The 19193-nt window shown below is 40.9% G+C and overlaps 1 protein-coding gene across 9 annotated transcripts in view; it reads right to left on the reverse strand.

Annotated features, from left to right (window-relative positions):
* SMCO4 (single-pass membrane protein with coiled-coil domains 4) overlaps window positions 1-19193 on the reverse strand; it is a 146894-nt gene that overhangs the window by 101776 nt on the left and 25925 nt on the right. For 5 of the 9 annotated variants that reach the window (XR_010127619.1, XR_010127617.1, XR_010127613.1 and 2 more), the window contains one exon: window positions 6647-6772. The exons of 1 other annotated variant lie outside the window; for it this stretch is intronic. The gene's annotated coding sequence lies outside the window, so the exon portion shown is untranslated. Of the gene's footprint in view, window positions 1-6646; window positions 6773-13312; window positions 13408-18318; window positions 18441-19193 lie in introns of all 9 variants that reach the window. 3 more of the 9 variants (XR_010127618.1, XR_010127614.1, XR_010127616.1) reach the window with 2 other exon arrangements.

The raw sequence follows: 19193 nt of genomic DNA on the forward strand, positions 1-19193 counted from the left end.
TGCAATACCCAAGTGGAGATGACTGTCTAAGCACAAGACAGAGAGGCCAGAGCTTGAGATACAGACTCGGGAGTCATCATTCAGTCATGGCCACGTAAGATGGGAAGGAAATCTTCAAAGCCAGGGGAGTATATAGCATTAAAGAGAAAAGGGCTTTTATGTGTCTTTAGGAATTCCACCCCATGGCACTGGAAAAGAAGATGGACATTAAAAAAAAAAAAAGAAAGAAAGAAAGAAAAGAGAGAAAGCCTGAGGTGGATTTGCTGCGAAATAATTTTCTACCTTGTATGAATCCCATCTAAGGTCTTTTATTTATAATTCTGTATTCCTTTAAAGATAGCCCCCCAAAATAAAAACGCTTCAAGCTCCAAAAATCTGCTCATGCCCTGGCATTCTTAAATGTAGGGGGAAACTTGGGAAACGTGCAACACACAAAATCAACAGAAGAGAGTTTTCATGGTAGGAGGAACTGTAGAAAGGCTGCTGAGTGAAGTAAGATGATGTTTAGAATGTGGATCTCACAGGACTTAAAAACCATCAGGTAGGTAGGAGAGAAGAACATAAGTGAGAGTTGAGGACCCCTCCCAGGCTTCCAGCTTGTGGGACAGAGTGGATGTGCTGCTGAGGAAGGAATTCAGGAAGAGGAGCAAGATTGGTCCAATATCTTTTGGGGCCACAGAGAATTCCCTTCCAGTCACGGAAATCAACTATCACGATCCCGCTGGCCTCAGCCTCCCTTCTTGAAGTGAACCATTACCTTTTTCTTCTACCATTCTCATTACTTTCCTCTAAACAAGCTCCACACTCAGAAACTGAATGCTCTCTCCCAGATGTAGTCCAAGCAGCCTGGAGGAGTGCACTCTACAGCCCAACATCTTGGTTCTAGAGACACCATCCCAGTGGCTCACCACGGGCGCTTCCTTTCCCATCCTTGGCAACTTGTCCACTTTCTGTTCATGTTCTGCTTCTTTTTTATTTTATTTTATTTTAGAGACAGAATGTCACTCTGTCACCCAGGCTGGATTGCAGTGGGGCAATCATGGCTCACTGCAGGCTCGAATTTCTGGCCTCAAACAAGCCTCCTGCCTCAGTCTCCTGAAGTGCTGAGATTCCAGGCATGAGCCACTGAGGCTGGCCCATGTTCTGCTTCCAAGCCACGTCTCTCCCATCCTATATTTGTACCATTGAACTTTTTTGTACCCAAATGCCATGTTTTACATTTGTCCGTGTAAAATTTCAAATTCATAGATTTGGTCCATCTCTCTAGCTTATTAAAAATGTTTTCCAGCCCTGATTCTTAGTGAATTGTCACTTCAGGGACACCTGTACTGTATTGTGGCATGGTCTTCTGCACAGTAGCCAAAAAAAGGAATGTCGTGTATTATGACAGGCAAATTATAATAATCCTGACTGCGTTACATAACATGTTCTCTGCTTACAGAGTCAGACTACATCTAGTTGAATATTCATGTATGCATACATGCTGTAACTTACTCATTAAATTATAGTTACAAGTCAATGTGAACACATGGACACAGGGAGGGGAACAACACACACAGGGGCCTGTTGGTGGAGGGATGGGGGAGGAAGAACATCAGGTAAAATAGCTAATGCATGCTGGGCTTAATACCTAGGTGATCGATTGATAGGTGAAGCAAACCACCATGGCACACATTTACCTATATAACAAACTTGCACATCCTGCATATATACCCCGGAACTTGAAATTTTAAAAAAATTATAGTTACAACTATCAACATGGATAAATCTAAAAATACAATGTTGAGCCAAAACAAAAATCAAATTGCAGAATATCTGCGGCATTATATTATTTGTATAAAGTTTTAAAATATGTAAAGCAATACCATGAATTGTTTATGAATTCATACATACATGGTATAAAAATATGCAAATAAATGAAAAACACCAAACTTAGGAGAGTGATTGCCTTCAAAACGGAGGAAGGGAATGGCATTGGGAAAGGGTGCCAGGAGGCTTCCACTGTATAAACAAATGTTACATTTACTTTTTTAAAACATCTGAAACAAAGCAAAAATGCTAAGATTTGACAAAAATGAGAGTACCTAGGAGGTTTTTTTTTATTATTCCCTATACAGTACTATTCTAGGTGCTTAAAATATTTCAAAAAAAATTTAAGTTCACAATCTAGTGGAAGAATAATAAGTGATACAAGAGAGGCATTGATAAAAGATATGGGAGTATAGGAGAGGAAAACAATTCTAACAGGAGGATTTATATTGCTAACTTCATCGTCAATAGAAATATGGCCAATGTATGTGTCTGATTCCTGTAATTCAATAAAGATTTTTTAAGCCCCAACATATTAGTTGTTAGAGGCAGAGGGATGACCATGGCAGAGTCCGTAACATCAAATCATACACAGTCTACAAAGGAAACAGACTTCACAGACACAATGAAGCAATAACCAACCAATGCTATGTTAGGGTTACATAAAAGGTTCTGAGATCCCTATGTCTGCCAGGGTCCTTGGTAAAATCTTCATAGACAAGGAAATATCTCAGCTAGACCTTAAGAAATAAATGGGAAGAGAGAGACAGAAAGGTAAAACCAGTGACAGGGACAGCATATAAGAGATAAGGAGTTGTGAAAATTCAATGTAACTAACGATGACAAGGGACCAATTTATGAAATGGTTCTTCTCGATGTGCCAAATGCCTGCCTCTTTCCAACAAGTATTTGTTGAAGGAAGGAATCTGTATCTCAACCTATGGACAAAGGGCAGCCAATGGAAGTATTTCATTAAGGGAGTATGAATAGAAGTGGTGAGAAGGAAAATGTTGGCTGGAGTTGAGTAGGGGAGGGGAGCAAGACCAGAGGTTCTGAGACTGGTACAGTGGAGAGGGGCTGGGGACCTAAACTAATACTGAGCAGTTGAGAGGGTGACAAGAGAAACTCATTGGAGATAAATGTTTGAAGTCGAGTAAGCAGATTTCACAATTGATTAGTTGTAGGGAGTAACAAAAAGGAGGAAGTTGAACACATTTTAAAATCCCGGTTGGCCAGATAAAACAATTTTATAAAGATATACTTTACATAAAATAAAAATGCACCTATTTTAAGTATACAGTTCAGTAAGTTTGGGCAAATGTATATACTCATGTAGGAACAACCAAGATATAGAATATTTCCATCATCCAAAAAGTTATCCTAGGACTTCTATAGTCAGTAAACCACTCTCTGACTCTGCCAAATCCAGACAGCCACTAATGTGTTTTCTGTCATTATAACTTAGTTTTTTTCTTTTCTGAAATTTCATAAAAATTTCATAAAAATAGAATTGTACAGTATGAACCCTTTTGTCTGCCTTCCTTTATGTTAAAATATTATGTCTGCATAACATTTTTGAAATTCATCAATTTTTTGGTCTTTATCAGTAGTTTGTCCTTTTGTATTGCCAAGTAATGTTCCCTTTTGTGGATATACCATGTTTAGTTTATTTATTCACCTGCTGATGGATGTTTGAGTTGGTTCCAATATGGGGCTATTACAAATAAAGCTGCTATGAGGCTGGATGTGGTGGCTCATGCCTGTAATCCCAGCACTTTGTGAGGCCGAGTCAGGCAGATCAATTGAGGCCAGGAGTTGGAGACCAGCCTGGCCAACATGGTGAAATCCCATCTCTACTAAAAATAGAAAAATTAGCCAGACATGGTGCTGCATGCCTGTAATCCCAGCTACTCAGGAGGCTGAGTCATAAGAGTCACTTGAACCCGGGAGGCAGAGGTTGCAGTAAGCTGAGATCACAGAACTGCACTCCAGCGTGGGAGAAAGAGCAAGACCTTGCCTCAAAATAAATAAATAAATGAAGCTGCTACGAACATTTATGTACAAGTCTTTGCGTGGACATATGTTTTTATTTCTCATGAGGGAAATAGCTAGGAGTGAAATTGCTAAAGCACATGGTAAGTGTGAAGTGAACTGTACAAGAAACCGTCAATCAGTCTCCAAAGTGGCTGTACCATTTTATATTCCCATCAGCAATACATGCAAGCTCCAGTTTCTCCATATCCTTGCCAACACTTGCTTGTCAGTCTTTTAAGTTTTAGACATTCTTGTGGGTGTATAATGGTGTCTCATTGTGAATTTAATTTTTATTTGTCTGATGACTAACGGTGTTGACCATCTATTCATGTGCTTGTCCATTTGTACATATTCTTTTAAAAATTGTCTATTCAGGCTGGGTGCAGTGGCTCATGCCTGTAATTCCAGTGTTTTGGGAGGCTAATGTGGGAAGACTGCTTGCAACCAGAAGTTTGAGACCAGCCCGGGTAACATAACAACACCCTGTCTCTACCAAAAAAAAAAAAAAATTATCTTAATGTGATGGCATATGCCTGTAGTCCCAGCTTTGTTTTTGGGAGGCTGAGGGGGGAAGATCACTTGATCCTAAGAGTTTGAGGCTGCAGTGTGCTATGATCATGCCACTGCACTCCAGCCTGGGTGACAAACTGAGACCCTGTCTCTAAAAAAGAAAAAAATGTCTATTTAATCTTGGTTGAACTCTATTCAACTCTTGGTTGGAAGAGTTCTTTATATATTTCAGGAGACTGGGAAGGTAGAGAAGGCATCAAAGTGAGCTGGGGAGCAGTGGAGAAAGAGCAGCTTTAAAAGGATGGAGAAGGAGGCAGGAAGTACATACAAGACTTTTTTTTTTTTTTTTTTTTTTTTTGAGATAGAGTTTCACTTTGTCGCCCAGGCTGGAGTGCAATGGCATGATCTCAGCTTACTGCAACTTCCGCCTCCTGAGCTCAAGCGATTCTCCCGCCTCAGCCTCCCAAGTAGCTGGGATTACAGGTGCCCACCACCACACCTGGCTAATTTTTGTATTTTTAGTAGACATGGGGTTTCGCCATGTTGGCCAGGCTGGTCTTGAACTCTTGACTCCAAGTGATCCACCCACCGCAGCCTCCCAAAATGCTGGGATTACAGGCATGAGCCACTGCACCAGGCCATACAAGACATGTTGGTCGAGGTGCAGAAAGAAAGCTGGAAATGTGTTCTGAAGCCCATGAAAGGGTGATCTGCAAAGAGATTGAGTTTCAAGATAACAGAATCTTATCTAAGTGTCAACTACCACGAAAAGGTCGAGTAAAATAAAGACTGAAAAAAAAAATAGATTTCAACAGTGGTTTTTAAACTGTGGGCAACAGCCTGTTAGAAACCAATTTAGTAGAGCCTGACCAGTATTTCTTTTAAAAAATTAAATAGAATAGAAAAGTGTATTGCAGGTACTAAGGTTAAGTGTAGTTCCATGAAATTTTTCTCTGTTATATATGTGTATTATGTTCTGGGTCACAGAGTAAGATATATCTTTAACTTTGGATTATGGTAAAAGAAAATCTTGGAAGAAGAAAGGAGGCCACTGATGTCCATCCCAACATTATCCTAGAATAGGGCAGTGGCTAATAATTTGGACCCAGATCTGGCTTCAAGCCCAGGATTCCTCCCCTTTGTTAGATGTGTGATCTTGAATAAGTTACGGAAACTCTCTAATTCTCACTTTCACTTTCCTTAAATACAAGTTGAGAATAATGATAATGTTTACCTCAAAGAGCCGTTAATAGAGCTGCTTTTGGGCACACTAGAGCCCAGTGCCTTCCTCTCAGGACAAATACAACGTGAGCAAGGGGCTCAGCTGAACCAATGAAGTCTGGATTAGATTTTAGCCCTGGCCCCTCTGCTGGGATGCTGGTGTGAAAGCAAACTACACAAGCTTCTGCCCTTATCAGGATTAAATGGGATTATGCTTGCAAAATATTCTGTATGATGTCCAGAACAGGGCAAACTCTCCCATAACCATGGGCTGTCATCATTACTGATTGTTACCCTTGTTAGAGAAGAAGCCAAATCTCAATAGATTAAGGATATGGAGATATTGCATAGAATCTATCCTTAAAACAACCTAAATTTGGTGGAAACAACCTAAATGTCCATTAACTGATCAACAAAATATGGTATATCCATATAATGGAATATTATTCAGTCATAAAAAAGAATGAAGAACTGATGTGTGTTACAAAGTGGATAAACCTCTCTAAGTGAAAGAAGCTAGTCACAAAAGGTCACATACTGAATATAAAATATTCAGAAAATGCAAATCCTTACAGACAAGTGGATTAGTCATTGCTAGGTGTTGAGTGGGAGGAGGGAAGGGGAGTGGCTGCTTAACTGATGCAGGTTTCTTTTTGGGTCCATGGAAATGTTCTGAAGCTGCATAGTGGTGATGGTTTTACAACACTGTGAATGTACTAAATGCCACTAAATTGCACACTTTTAACTGGTTTAAGTGGTAAATTGTATGTGTATTTTACAACTTTTTTTAAAAGCCCCATTCTACTTAAGGATGCTTCACCACTGCCCTTTCATCATTTTCCCAAGCTATCTCAAAGAAAAAAGTTTGCTTGAGAGCACAATGGAAAAGATTAGCTTGAGAGAGTGGTAGAGATGAGGGAAGGTTTTCCTGAGAATGGGCAGAAAAGAGCAGGTTTGGAAGGAAGGGAGCTGGGAGAATGGAAAGTGACAGAGGAAGAGGGGAACAACACATTGTAGTCTCCCCTGCTGCACTTTGATGCAGCTCTGAAGGCTTCTTAAGGACCCGTGTTACCTGCTGGAAGGTTCTTGGGGCCACCGCAGCACAATCTCTTTGTTAGAAGGACCCTGAAGCAGTGGGGTGAGCACAGATGGGCCCCTCCTCCCCTCCTTAGATGTGGCAAGTATACTGTTGCTGTTCCTAAGGGAGAAATAATTGGACAGATAATTAATAGTAATAACCCCTCATGACTGCCTCTCTGGCAGGTGCTTAACTATAGCCCCAGGAGCTTGGTAGCTGAATAATCCTCTATTATAAACTGATTTCTCAGTGAATAGTATTATTGGTATTAATAATTAGAGCCAATTTACTATTACATACACTATTGAGGGGAGCAACAATGTGTGTAATCTGCAGCACAAGATGATTTTTTAAATGCTTTGCATTGGGTCACGGATATTTGGCTCTCCTTCAATATATTTACTTTCTTGATTATGTCTGACTTGGGATAATTTGAAAGTCATTTTGCATTCCCAGAGGAGGGCCATGCAAGTATCATTCTCCTGGTTTCTTTCCTTCCTGAAAACATGCTTAGCTCTCCCCATTCTAATAAATGTTGACCTTAAACTAAAAACCAGTTTTTAAAAATTCTATAAATAATATAATTGAGAGCAAGATATATTAGAATGATGGTAGCAGTAATTAATGAGTCTCAGTCTAATCTGCCTTAAAACATTTGGGCAATGTTTACTAGTCAATAACATTTAAATCTCCTTGATAGTTGTTCATCCAATAAACAAATTTTGAGGGCCATGTAGCGGGTGCAGAAGATACAGAAATAAATAAGATCATTGCTCTCAAGGAACCACTGCTTTAGTAGAGGAAACAGATGTAGAAACAAATATTTCCTCTCAAATTTAATAAATATAGGAAAAAGCAATCAACTCAGCCTGGAATTAAGGCCTTCGGTGAGGATATACATGAGAGCTATCTAAAAATACTACCTCATGTAGCTATAAAATATTTGATTTTTTCCACCTAAGCATATTTATTTATTTATATTTCATATAATTTCAACTTTTATTTTAGATTCGGGGCAAATGTGCAGAATTGTTACGTAGATATATTGTGTGATGCTGAGGTTTGGGGTATGAATGATCGCATCACCCATGTAGTGAGCATAGTACCCAATAGGTAGTTTTTCAACACTTGCCCTCTTTAACCTCTCCCCTCTTTTAGCCTCCAGTGTCTATTGTTGCCCTCTTTATGTCTATGAATACCCAATGTTCAGCACCCACTTATAAGTGAGAACATGCAGTATTTGGTTTTCTGTTCCTTTGGATTATGGCATCCAGACGCATCCATGTTGCTGCCAAAGGCATTAGTTTGTTCTTCCTTTTTATGGCTGCATAGTATTCTATAGTGTACATGTACCACATTTTCTTTATCCAGTCCACCTTTGATGGACACCTGGGCTCATTCCATGTGTTTACTATTGTGAATAGTACTGCAATGAACATACAAGTACATGTGTCTTTTGGTAGAATGATTTATTTTCCTTAGAGTATATACCTAGTAATGGGATTTCTGAGTTGAATGGTAGTTCTGTTTTAAGTTCTTTGAGAAATCTCCAAACTGCTTTCCACATTGGCTGGGTTAATTTACATTCCTTCACAGTGTATAAGTGTTCTCTTTTATCTGCAGCTTCACCAGCTTCTGTCGTTTATGACGTTTTAATAATGGCCATTCTGACTGGTGTGAGATGGTATCTCATTTTGGTTTTGATTTGCATTTCTCTGATGATCAGTGATGTTGAGCATTTTTTCATGTTTGTTAGCTGCCTGTATGTCTTCTTTGAGATGTTCCTGTCTTTTGCCCACTCTTTAACGGGGTTATTTGTTTTTTGCTTGTTGAATTGCTTAAGTTCTTTATAGCTTATGGATATTAGATCTTTGACAGATGTGTAGTTTGTGAATATTTTCACCCATTCTGTAGGGTTTCTGTTTCCTCTGACGATAGTTTCTTTTGCTGTGCAGAAACTCTTCAGTTTCATTAAATCCCACTTGTGAATTTGTGCTTCTGTTGCAATTACTTTTGAGGATTTCGTCATAAGTTCTTTCCCAAGGCCAACATCCACAGGGTCTTTCTGAGGTTTTCTTCTAGGATTCTTGAAGTTTGAGGTCTCACATTTAAACCTTTAATTCATCTTTTTTTTCTTTTTTTTTTTTGAGACAGAGTCTTGCACTGTTTCCCAGGCCGGAGTGCAGTGGCCTATCTCGGCTCACTGCAAGCTCCGCCTCCCAGGTTCATGCCATTCTCCTGGCTCAGCCTCCCGAGTAGTTGGGACTACAGGCACCCGCCACCACGCCTGGCTAATTTTTTGTACTTTTAGTAGAGACAGGGTTTCACTGTGTTAGCCAGGATGGTCTCGATCTCCTCACCTCGTGATCTGCCCGCCTCGGCCTCCCAAAGTGCTGGGTTTACAGGCATGAGCCACCATGCCTGGCCAATTCATCTTTTGTATATGATGAAAGCTAGGGGTTCAGTTTCATTCTTCTACAGACATCCAGCCAGCTATACCAGCATTATTTATTGAATGGGGAGTCCCTTCCACATTGCCTATTTTTGTCATCTTTAATGAAGAACACATGGCTGTAGGCATATGGCTTTATTTCTGGGTTTTCTATCCTGTTCCAGTGACCTATGTGTGTGTTTTTGTAACAGTACCAGGCTGTTTCAGTTACTGTAGCCTTATAGTATAGTTTGAAGTTAGGCAATGTGATGCTTCTGGCTTTGTTCCTTTTGCTTAAGATTGCTTTGGCTATTTGGGCTATTTTTTTTGGTTCCATATGAGTTTCAGAATAGTTTTTTCTAGTTCTGTCAAAAATGACATTGATAGTTTGATAGGAATGACATTGAATCTATAGATTGCTTTGGGCACTATGGCCATTTTAATGATATCAATTCTTCCAATCCATGAGCATGAAATGTTTTTTCATTTGTTTATGTCATTTACATTTCTTTCAGCAGTGTTTTGTAACTTTTGTAGAAATCTTTCACTTCCTTGGTTAGATGTACTCCCAGGTATTTGTGCATGTGTGTGTGGCTATTGTAAATAGGATTGTGTTCTTAATTTGGCTCTCGGCTTGAGCATCATTTCTGTATAGAAATGCTATTGAGTTTTGTACATTGATTTTGTATCCCAAAACTTTACTGAAGTCAGTTCCAGAAGCCTTCTGTCAGAGTCTTCAGGGTTTTCTAGGTAGCCAATCATATCATCAGTGAAGAGAGATATTTTGAGTTCTTCTTTTCCTATTCAATGCCTTTTATTTCTTTCTCTTGATTTCTCTGGTTACGACTTCCAAGATATTTTATTCATGTATGTAGAGCCAACCCAATCAAAGATTATAATTAACCTATTTTTAGTGCACCTCAGACTTTACCTGTTTAAACTATTATTAACATTTTTTTCATTTATTATTATTACTTATATTGCACTATTATTGCCACCTTTATTGACACGTGCTAGCATCTTTCATCAACCTAAAGGAATTTCATAGCTGAAAAAGCCTAACTGCTTATGCTATGCTAGCAAATGTCTCAGGCCAAAGTTCATAAATAGGAGTTTCTGACCATCTGCAAGAAGACTGACGATCACACCCAGACTTCAGCTGTGGGCCAAAGCAGATCATCTGCTGGACTGTCAATGTCATTGTGGTGTGTGACATTTGGCCTTGGCTGATTTACTGCCTTTCTTTGTAATCAACCTATCTCTGCAGTACAGTCCAGACACTCTAGGTCCAGGGCACTGTTAACGCATTGGTGATTAAGACATTTGTAGGACAATAAATGAGCAGAATTTTCACCTCTCCCAGGTCTCTAGATAGATATCAGTGTGGTTCAGTATTCTACATATCTTATTCCCTCTGGCTGGGGGAAGTCTCTTAAATACCATCCCTGTGGAAGAATAAAGAAGGAAAAGGCAATTGAATCCTAGGTTGGAACAGATACAGACCTTAAAGGTCATCTCAACTCATCACTCATTCATTCATTTATTCATGCATCAATATTTAATGAGTGCCTACTGTATGCCAGGCACTGTTCATGGTGCTAGGAACAAAACATTTCATGGCTGATCTATGGAATTTATAGTCTAGTAGGGCAGAAAGACAGGAAACAAGTAAACCAATAAACAAGTCAATAACAGATCTGAATCAATGCAGAAATGAGAAGGTAGAGGGGTAGGATGGGGTGGGCATGAATGAGGTGGTAGGCACTTTAGATAGGGTGGCAATGCTAATTAGAACCGGGAGACTAAGACCAGATGTCACCAAATTAGGGCTGGGAGCTTTAGCTAGAGAAATGGAAAAAGTATAAAAATAAGAGTTTAGCTATAACACAAGGGTCCTACAACAAGACCCAAAAACAAAGCTGAGTCTGCAGAGAGGTTTGATCTACCTTTCATTGGGCATAGAATTGTAGAGATTATTTAACTGTTAGGGGCTAAATTTTGTCCCCCCAAATTCATATGTTACTAAACCTTGGTAACTCAGAATTTGAGATTGGGCCTTCAAAGAGCTGGTTAAGTTAAAATGAGGCTATTAAGATAGGTCTTAATCTAATCTGACTTGTGTCCTTATAAGAAGAGATTAAGACACACAGACACCAGGATTACCCATGCACAGAGAGTTGACCATATGAGGACACAGTGAGAAGATGCCCATCTATAAGCCAAGGAGAGAGGCCTCAGAAGAAACTAAATCCTCTGACACCTTGATCTTGGAGTTCCAGCCTCCAGAACTGTGGAAAAATTAATTTCTGTTGCTTAAACCACCCAGTCTATTATGGTATTGTGTTATGGCAGCCCTAGCAAACTAATGTACTAGCCCAGGATCACTTGTATCAGATATTTTTTTATTCTTTTTTTTATTTTAATTTTTACCTTCAACCAACTTACACTATCAGATACTTTTTAATATGCAGAATCTCATGTTCTTTGCCCCATCCAGGCTAAATAAACAAAAATTTATGTGGGAAAAGGGATAGAAATCTGGATTTTCAATAGGCACCCCCTCCAAATAAAATAAGTTTAGATTCTCATCACACTTTAATTTTAGTAGTTTGAGAGCTACTAGCATTAAGACCAACTTGGGCCAGACATAGTGGCTCACCCCTGTAATCCCAGCACTTTGGGAGGCCAAGGTGGGTGGATTGCTTGAGCCCAGGAGTTCAAGACCAGCCTGCGCAACATGGCAAAAACCCATCTCTACTAAAAATACAAAAATTAGGCCGGGTGAGGTGACTCACGCCTGTTATCCCAGCACTTTGGGAGGCCGAGGTGGGTAGATCACTTGAGGTCAGGAGTTCAAGACCAGCCGGGCCAACATAGTGAAATCCTGTCTCTACCGAAATCACAAAAATTAGCCAGGTGTGGTGGTGCATGCCTGTAATCCCAGCTACTCGGGAACCTGAGGCACCAGAATCGCTTGAATCCAGGAGACAGAGGTTGCGGTGAGCCAAGATTGTGCCACTGCACTCCAGCCTGGGTAACAGAGCGAGACTCTGTCTCAAAAAAAAATACAAAAATTATCAGGGCATAGTGGTGCGCCTGTAGTCCCAGCTACTTGGGAGGCTGCTGGGAGCAGAGGTTGCAGCGAGCTGAGATTGTGCCACTGCACTCCAGCCTGGGCAACAGAGTGACACCGTGTCTCAAAAAAAGAAGAGAGAGAGAGAAAGACAGGAAGAAAGGAAGGAAGGCAGGCAGGCAGGAAGGAAGGAAGGAGAAAGAGAGAAAGGGAGGGAGGGAGGCAGAGAGGAAGGAAGGAAGGAAGGAAGGAAAGAAAGAAGGAAGGAAATATTGTTCGTTTTACAGATGAGAAAACTGGGGCCAAAAGAAGGAAAACAACATGTGGAGTAGGACCTGCAAGCCAGGCTTCCTAACACAGAGCTTGCTGCTCTTCCCACTGCCCCAGCAGGCCTGGGAAGCATGCTGTTGAGTCAGAGCTGTACTCACAGCAGAGACTGCCCAGCAATGCTGATTAGGCAATTGCCTGTAGTAGCTCCAGTAATCTGTCTCACTGGAACTGAGACTGAGGGTATGTGGGCATGGTGGGTAATGGAGATCTACAGAAAGTAGGGCACGGAGCTTCTGATTGCTCAACGACGCCGAGGCCATGCACTTTGCTAATACAGCCTGGTCTCATGGACTCAACAATTCCATAATGAGGTCACATTACAGCTTCTAAACTCTGCTTGCTGTAGGGGAAGCCTATTTCTTCTTATTTTCTCTGACTGGGAAAGAAAAATAATTGACGACTAATGTGGTCAATAATAACTCTTCATATAATTAAAGGTATTGACTGATAAAAATTCAATTCTTCCTTGAGCAGACAACCACTTTCTGCAGCCTTTTAGCAACACCCATTTCTTGACCCTTTTATCAATTTTGTTGTTTTCATAGTTTTTCAAATGAGTTCCACATTATGGAACCCCAAACTAGCCATAATTTACATTTAATACATTATTATTGAATAATTACATGAATAAAAGAAGGAATGGTTCTCCTTTTGCTCTCTCCTTCCTTCTAGGCTATGAGTTTCTGTGGTTTTAAAATATATATATGTAACAACAAAAAAAGAACTCCTGACTTTACTCATAGAAAATCAGCCAGGCAAAATGTTAGCTTATGAGAAAAACAGATAGATTGTGTCAATTTTAATGTAATTATCAGCTTGTACTGACCTGGTCTCTCACAGTCTTATCTGGTTCTTTAGATGTTGTGTTCATTTTCTGTCTTCTGATTATGTTGTCTTTTAGCTCAATCTTGTTTTTATCACCTTTTATTATAAAGCAATTTTTTTAAAAAAATAATGAGTTGTCATGGAAAACCTCAGTTCACCTATTCACTTAGCTGTACCAGGGGCTCACAGAGGGGGAGTAAGGGATCTTTGGGGACATGAATAGATCTCAGGCACATTAAAATAGCTATGTAAATAAGGAAGGGTCTGAATGAGATCAGACTGGACTTATGTTTTAATAACTTACCAAGGCATTCTGTTGGTAAGATTCTGTTGCTCTCCTGCTCAAATATGTGTGTATGTACACATATATGTGTATAGATACACACATACATGTACAGCTTAATATGGATTTTGGCATAGCAATTGGTAGCAATTGATTATGAGAAGGAGGGGAAGAAGAGATGATTTTCCAAGCAGCCAGAGCATGCTTTCAAGGATAATGGAAAAATTTGTTAATGGACATGTCTGTATGGGGGGAAATGCTTGATGAAGGGGCATTTTCATGGGCCCTGAACTGTACAGAACTTTAGGGGTGCACTTATCTAAATGCCTGGCCCTTAGGGTCGAGACAGCTGGTGGCTAATATAATCCAACAGTCCATCAAACATCAGTTCAGTCCAGCTGACTGGCTGGGTCTGTTATCAGCAGTGCCAATCACAAGAGCCTGGTCATAGAATCTCGAAGTTGGACAGAGCGCTAGAAACCACTGCAACCACTCTTCCACCCAGACACAGTAACAGTACTACCTCATAAGGCTGTCATGACAATGAAATGGGTTAATATTTGCTGAATACTTACAATAGTGTCTGATGCATAATAAGACCTTTGTGAGGTCAGTTAAATAAACACTGTTTGCTGAGCACCTGCCAACTGTGGGCACTAGTCAAGGTGCTGTACCCACAGTCATATCATTTAACCCTCTCTTCAGCCCAGCTGTCCTGATCCTAAGGGCCAGGCAGTTAGATGGGTGTACCCCTAAAGTCCTATATAACTCAGGGACCCTGAAAATGCCCTCTCATCCAGCATTTTCCCTACATATGGAAACAAACACCATTGTTTGAAAAAAGTAAAAAGCCTTCTTTACACTGAGCTGAAATTTGCCTCCAGTGATTTCTTCTTGGACTACACCAAATAAGTTTCTTGCTCTTCCACTCCACAGGCCTACAAAATACTGGAGAACAGCTGTCAGGAGAGATAACAAACCCGAAGCCTGGAAATCACTCATCAAACCAGTTTTCTTCCTTTTAAGTGACAAATATGTGGGTTGGGTCAAAACTGGAAGAGAAGATCTGCTGCCAGCCCACAGTGCCCTTTGGTTTTTGCTTTCCAGATGCTCGGGGGCCATTCTGCAGGCAAGCAGACCTATTAGCAAGGATGGGCAATTGTTGCTGTGGTGCAATGAAGCAAGTGGGGCTGGGAAAGAATCCTTAAGAAGATGGTTCCTGCCAGATTTCTTTCTGCCAGCGCCACAAACTTTAATTAAAGCGAGCCCTCAGGCTACACCAGGGACTACAGGTACTGTGATGTTGGTTTCCAATGGGGTCAACAGAAAGAACTGCTGACTGTGAGTGAGGCAGCAGCCAAGACGCAAGCGCCAGCCAACATGCAAAGAGAAAAGAGAAAATGAACCTGTGTTCCCTTCCAATAAGACAGTATTTACAAACCGGAGATCTGGAGACTGACAGGCGGGGTCCCAAACTCAGCTCTGGCACGTGAATAAACCAGATGACTTGGGACAAATTACTTAATGCTCCTACCTCCCCTCCTCCACACCTTTTCTCCCTCTATATAAGGAGGATGATGATAATAATATCTACTCTGTGGAGTTGTTTTTAATGATTTACCAAAATGAACAAATGTCAGGTATATTAGTTGTTATTATTTGAAAATTTCCCATATACAATCCTTACCGATACATTTGGAGCAGATGTTACTAATCCTACTCTCCTACTCTTTTTTTTTTTTTTTAATGCAGTCTTGCTTTGTTGTCCAGTCTGGAGTGCAGTGGTGTGATCACAGCTCACTGCAGCCTCAACCTCCTGGGCTCAAGCGATCCTCCCACCTCAGCCTCCCAAGTAGCTGTGGCTACAGGCGCCTGCCACCACATCTGGCTAATTTGTTGTAGAGATGAGGTTTCACCATGTTGCCCAGGCTGGTCTCAACTGGCCTCAAGCAATCCACCTGCCTTGGACCTCCCAAAGTGCTGGGATAACAGATGTGAGCCACAGAGCCCAGCCCTTTTTTCTTTTTTTAAGACTAAAGGTCTCACTATGTTGCCCAGGTTGAAGTGCAGTGGTGTGATCATAGCTGACTGTAGCCTCTAACTCCTGGACTCAAGTAATCCTCCTGTCTCAGCCTCCCAAGGAGCTAGGACTACAGGCATGCACACCATGCCCAGCTAATTGTTAGATAATTTCTTGTATAGACAGGATCTCACTGTGTTGCCCAGGCTGATCTTGAACTCCTAGCCTCAAACAATCCTCCTGTCTTGTTGGCCTCCTAAAGTGCTGAGATTATTAAAGGAGTGTCCCACTGCACCTGGCTGTAATCTCATTTTATAAATGAAGAAACTGAGGTTTAGAAAATTAACTCGCTTGCCCAAGGTCACCAAGTTATAGACCGAGGAATGAAAATTTGATGTATCTGAGGTCCTCTTTTCACACACTCCAGTAACAATCAAGAAAGCTCACAGCCCAGGGAAATCAGCCCCACCTGTTACAGAGGTGAGGGTGTGGAAAAGTCAGGAGAGATAAACAGGAAACAGCATAGCACTAGGGTGGAACCAGGACAGGCAATGAATAGGAGACCAGAATAAAGCATGATTAAAAGAACTCTGTGCAGGCCAGGGAGTGTGAGGTGGGAAGAAGGTGTCAAGTTCATTGGTCTGGTTGAAACCATCGAAAAAGGTTACTTGCACAGTATGCTGTGCAGATAGCCCGTAGCTTGTTCCAGGAAGAAAGCCCTCCAAGCCTCAACATTCCTAACTCCTTAATCCAGGCAGGGAAGTGGTCCACATCAATTCAGTCTCCATCCCCAAAATACCCACAACCCCCATCTATAGTACCTGCTGCCCAGGAGTCCTTTAATAAGGTAAAGAACCTTTTATTCTGCTATCTGAGAAAACTGTAAAGCAGATCTGCTTAAAAAGCAGACACTCTGGGGAAAGCAACACATTGACTTTAAGACTATGCTCTTTTTTAAAAAATTTCAACTTTTATCTTAGATCCAAGGGGTACATGTGCAGATCTGCATAGATACATTGCATGATGCTGGGGTTTAGGGTAAGAATGACTCTGTCACCCAGGTAGTAAGCATAGTGCCAAACAGGTAGTTTTTCCAGCCCACACCTCCCTCCCTCCCTGCTCTAGTAGGCCCCAGTGTCTGTTGTTCCCATCTTTATGTCTGTATATGTTCAATGTTTAGCTCCCACTTATAAGTGAGAACATGCTGTATTTGGTTTTCTGCATTAATTCACTAAGGATTATGGCCTCCAGCTCCATCCATTTTGCTGCAAAGGACATGATTTTTTTTATAGCGGCATAGTATTCCATGGTATATATGTACCATATTTTCTTAATGCAATCCACTGTTGATGGACACCTAGGTTGAGACCATGTGTTTCCTATTGTGAATAATGCATCAATAAACATATAAGTGCGTGTGTCTTTTTGGTAGGATGTATTTTCCTTTGGGTATATACCCAGTGATGGGATTGCTGGATCAAATGGTAGCTCTGTTTCAGGTTCTTTAAGTGGTGCTACTCATATACAGAAGAATGAAACTAGACTCCTACCTTTCACCATATACAAAAATTATCTCAAGATGGATTAAAGATTTAAATGTAGGACCTAAAACTAGAAAAATACTAAAAGAAAATCTAGGAAATACCCTTGTTGACACTAGCCTTGGCAAAGAATTTTTGGTGAAGTCCCCAAAAGCAAGTGCAACAATAAAAATTGATACATGGGATTTAATTACACTAAAGAGCTTCTGCACAGAAAAAGGAATTATCAACTGAATAAACAGATAATTTACAGAATGGAAGAAAATATTCGCAAACTATACATCTGACAAAGGTGTGATATCCAGAATTTATAAGGAACTTAAACAAATAAGCAAGCAAAAAACAAATAACCCCATTCGGAAATGGGCAAAGGGCTGGGTGCAATGACTCATGCCTTTAATCCCAACACTTTGGGAGGCCAAGGCAGGAGGATCGCTTCAGGCGAGAAGTTTGAGACAAACCTGGGCAACATAAGGAGACCCTGTCTCTACAAAACACTGGGGCATGGTGGCGCATGCCTGTGGTCTCTGCTACTCAGGAGGCTGAGGTGGGAGGATCAGTTAAGCTCAGGAGGTCAAGGCTGTAGTGAGTCATGATTGCACCACTGCACTCCAGCCTGGGAAATGGAGTCAGACCCTGTCTCAAAAAAAAAAAAAAAAAAAAAAGGCAAAGGAAATGAGCAGACACTTCTCAAAAGAAGGCATACAAGTGATCAATAAACACGAAAAAATGCTCATCATCACTGATCATCAGAGAAATGCAAATCAAAACCACAATTAGACCATTTCACACTAGTCAGAATGGCTATTATTAAGAAGTCAGAAAATAACAGAAGCTGACGAGACTGCAGAGAAAAGGGAACATTTATATACTGTTCGTGGGAATGTAAATTAGTTCAGCCACCATGGAAAGCAGTTCGAATACTATACTATTAGACTCTAAGTACATCGGTGTTTACTGGTGAAACACCAGCCCCTAGCTTCACCCTTAAAAAAGACTGTGTGTAGGCCAGGTGCGGTGGCTCATGCCTGTAATGCCAGCACTTTGGGAGGCCAAGGCAGGTGGATCACCAGAGGTCGGGAGTTCGAGACCAGACTGGCCAACATGGCGAAACCTGGTGTCTACTAAAAACACAAAAATTAGCCATGCATGGTGGCACGCACCTGTAATCCCAGCTACTTGGGAGGCTGAGGCAGGATAATGGCTTGAACCTGGGAGGCGGAGGTTGCACTGAGCAGAGATCACGCCGTTGTACTCCAGCCTGGGTGACAGAGCAAGACTTCATCTCAAAAAAAAAAAAAAAAAAAAGACTGTGTGTGTATATATATGTAGATATAAATAAACAAATAATTAGTGGATACTAAAATATTATCTGAGAACAGGTTTTCTTTTTTTTTTTCTTTTTTTTTTTTTTTTGAGACAGAGTCTCACTCTGTCACCCAGGCTGGAGTGCAGTGGCCCAATCTCGGCTCACTGCAGCCTCTGCCTCCCAGGTTCAAGAGATTTTCCTCCCTCAGCCTCCCGAGTAGCTGGGTTTATAGGCACCCACCACCACACCTGGCTAATTTTTATATTTTTAGTAGACAAAATTTCGCCCTGTTGGCCAGACTGGTCTCAAACTCCTGACCTCAAGTGATCCACCTGCCTCAGCCTCCCAAAATGCTGGGATTATAGGCATGAGCCATCTTGCCCAGCCTGAGAACAGGTTTTCTAGTGTCTGACACTAAGTGCTCAATAAATGTGGAAATTAAATGATATTGTTACAGAAAGAGCACCTTGTGAAGGCAAAGGAGATCAAATCAGCCAATTTTGCAATTTTGTTGAACCAGTTTTATTATAATTGCTCTTTACTGTTTGTATAAGACTTGATATTCCTGGTTTGCAATTTTGTAGGAAAAGAAAAGAGAGTGATCAGAAGGAAATGGTACACTTGATTAATATTATTTAAAAGGAATGAAAACACTAGCTGGGTATGGTGGCACACACCTGTAATCCCAGCTACTACTTGGGAGGCTCAGGCAGGAGGATCGCTTGAACC

The sequence above is a fragment of the Pongo pygmaeus genome, chromosome 9, assembly GCF_028885625.2.
Source record: "Pongo pygmaeus isolate AG05252 chromosome 9, NHGRI_mPonPyg2-v2.0_pri, whole genome shotgun sequence".
NCBI lineage: Eukaryota > Metazoa > Chordata > Mammalia > Primates > Hominidae > Pongo > Pongo pygmaeus.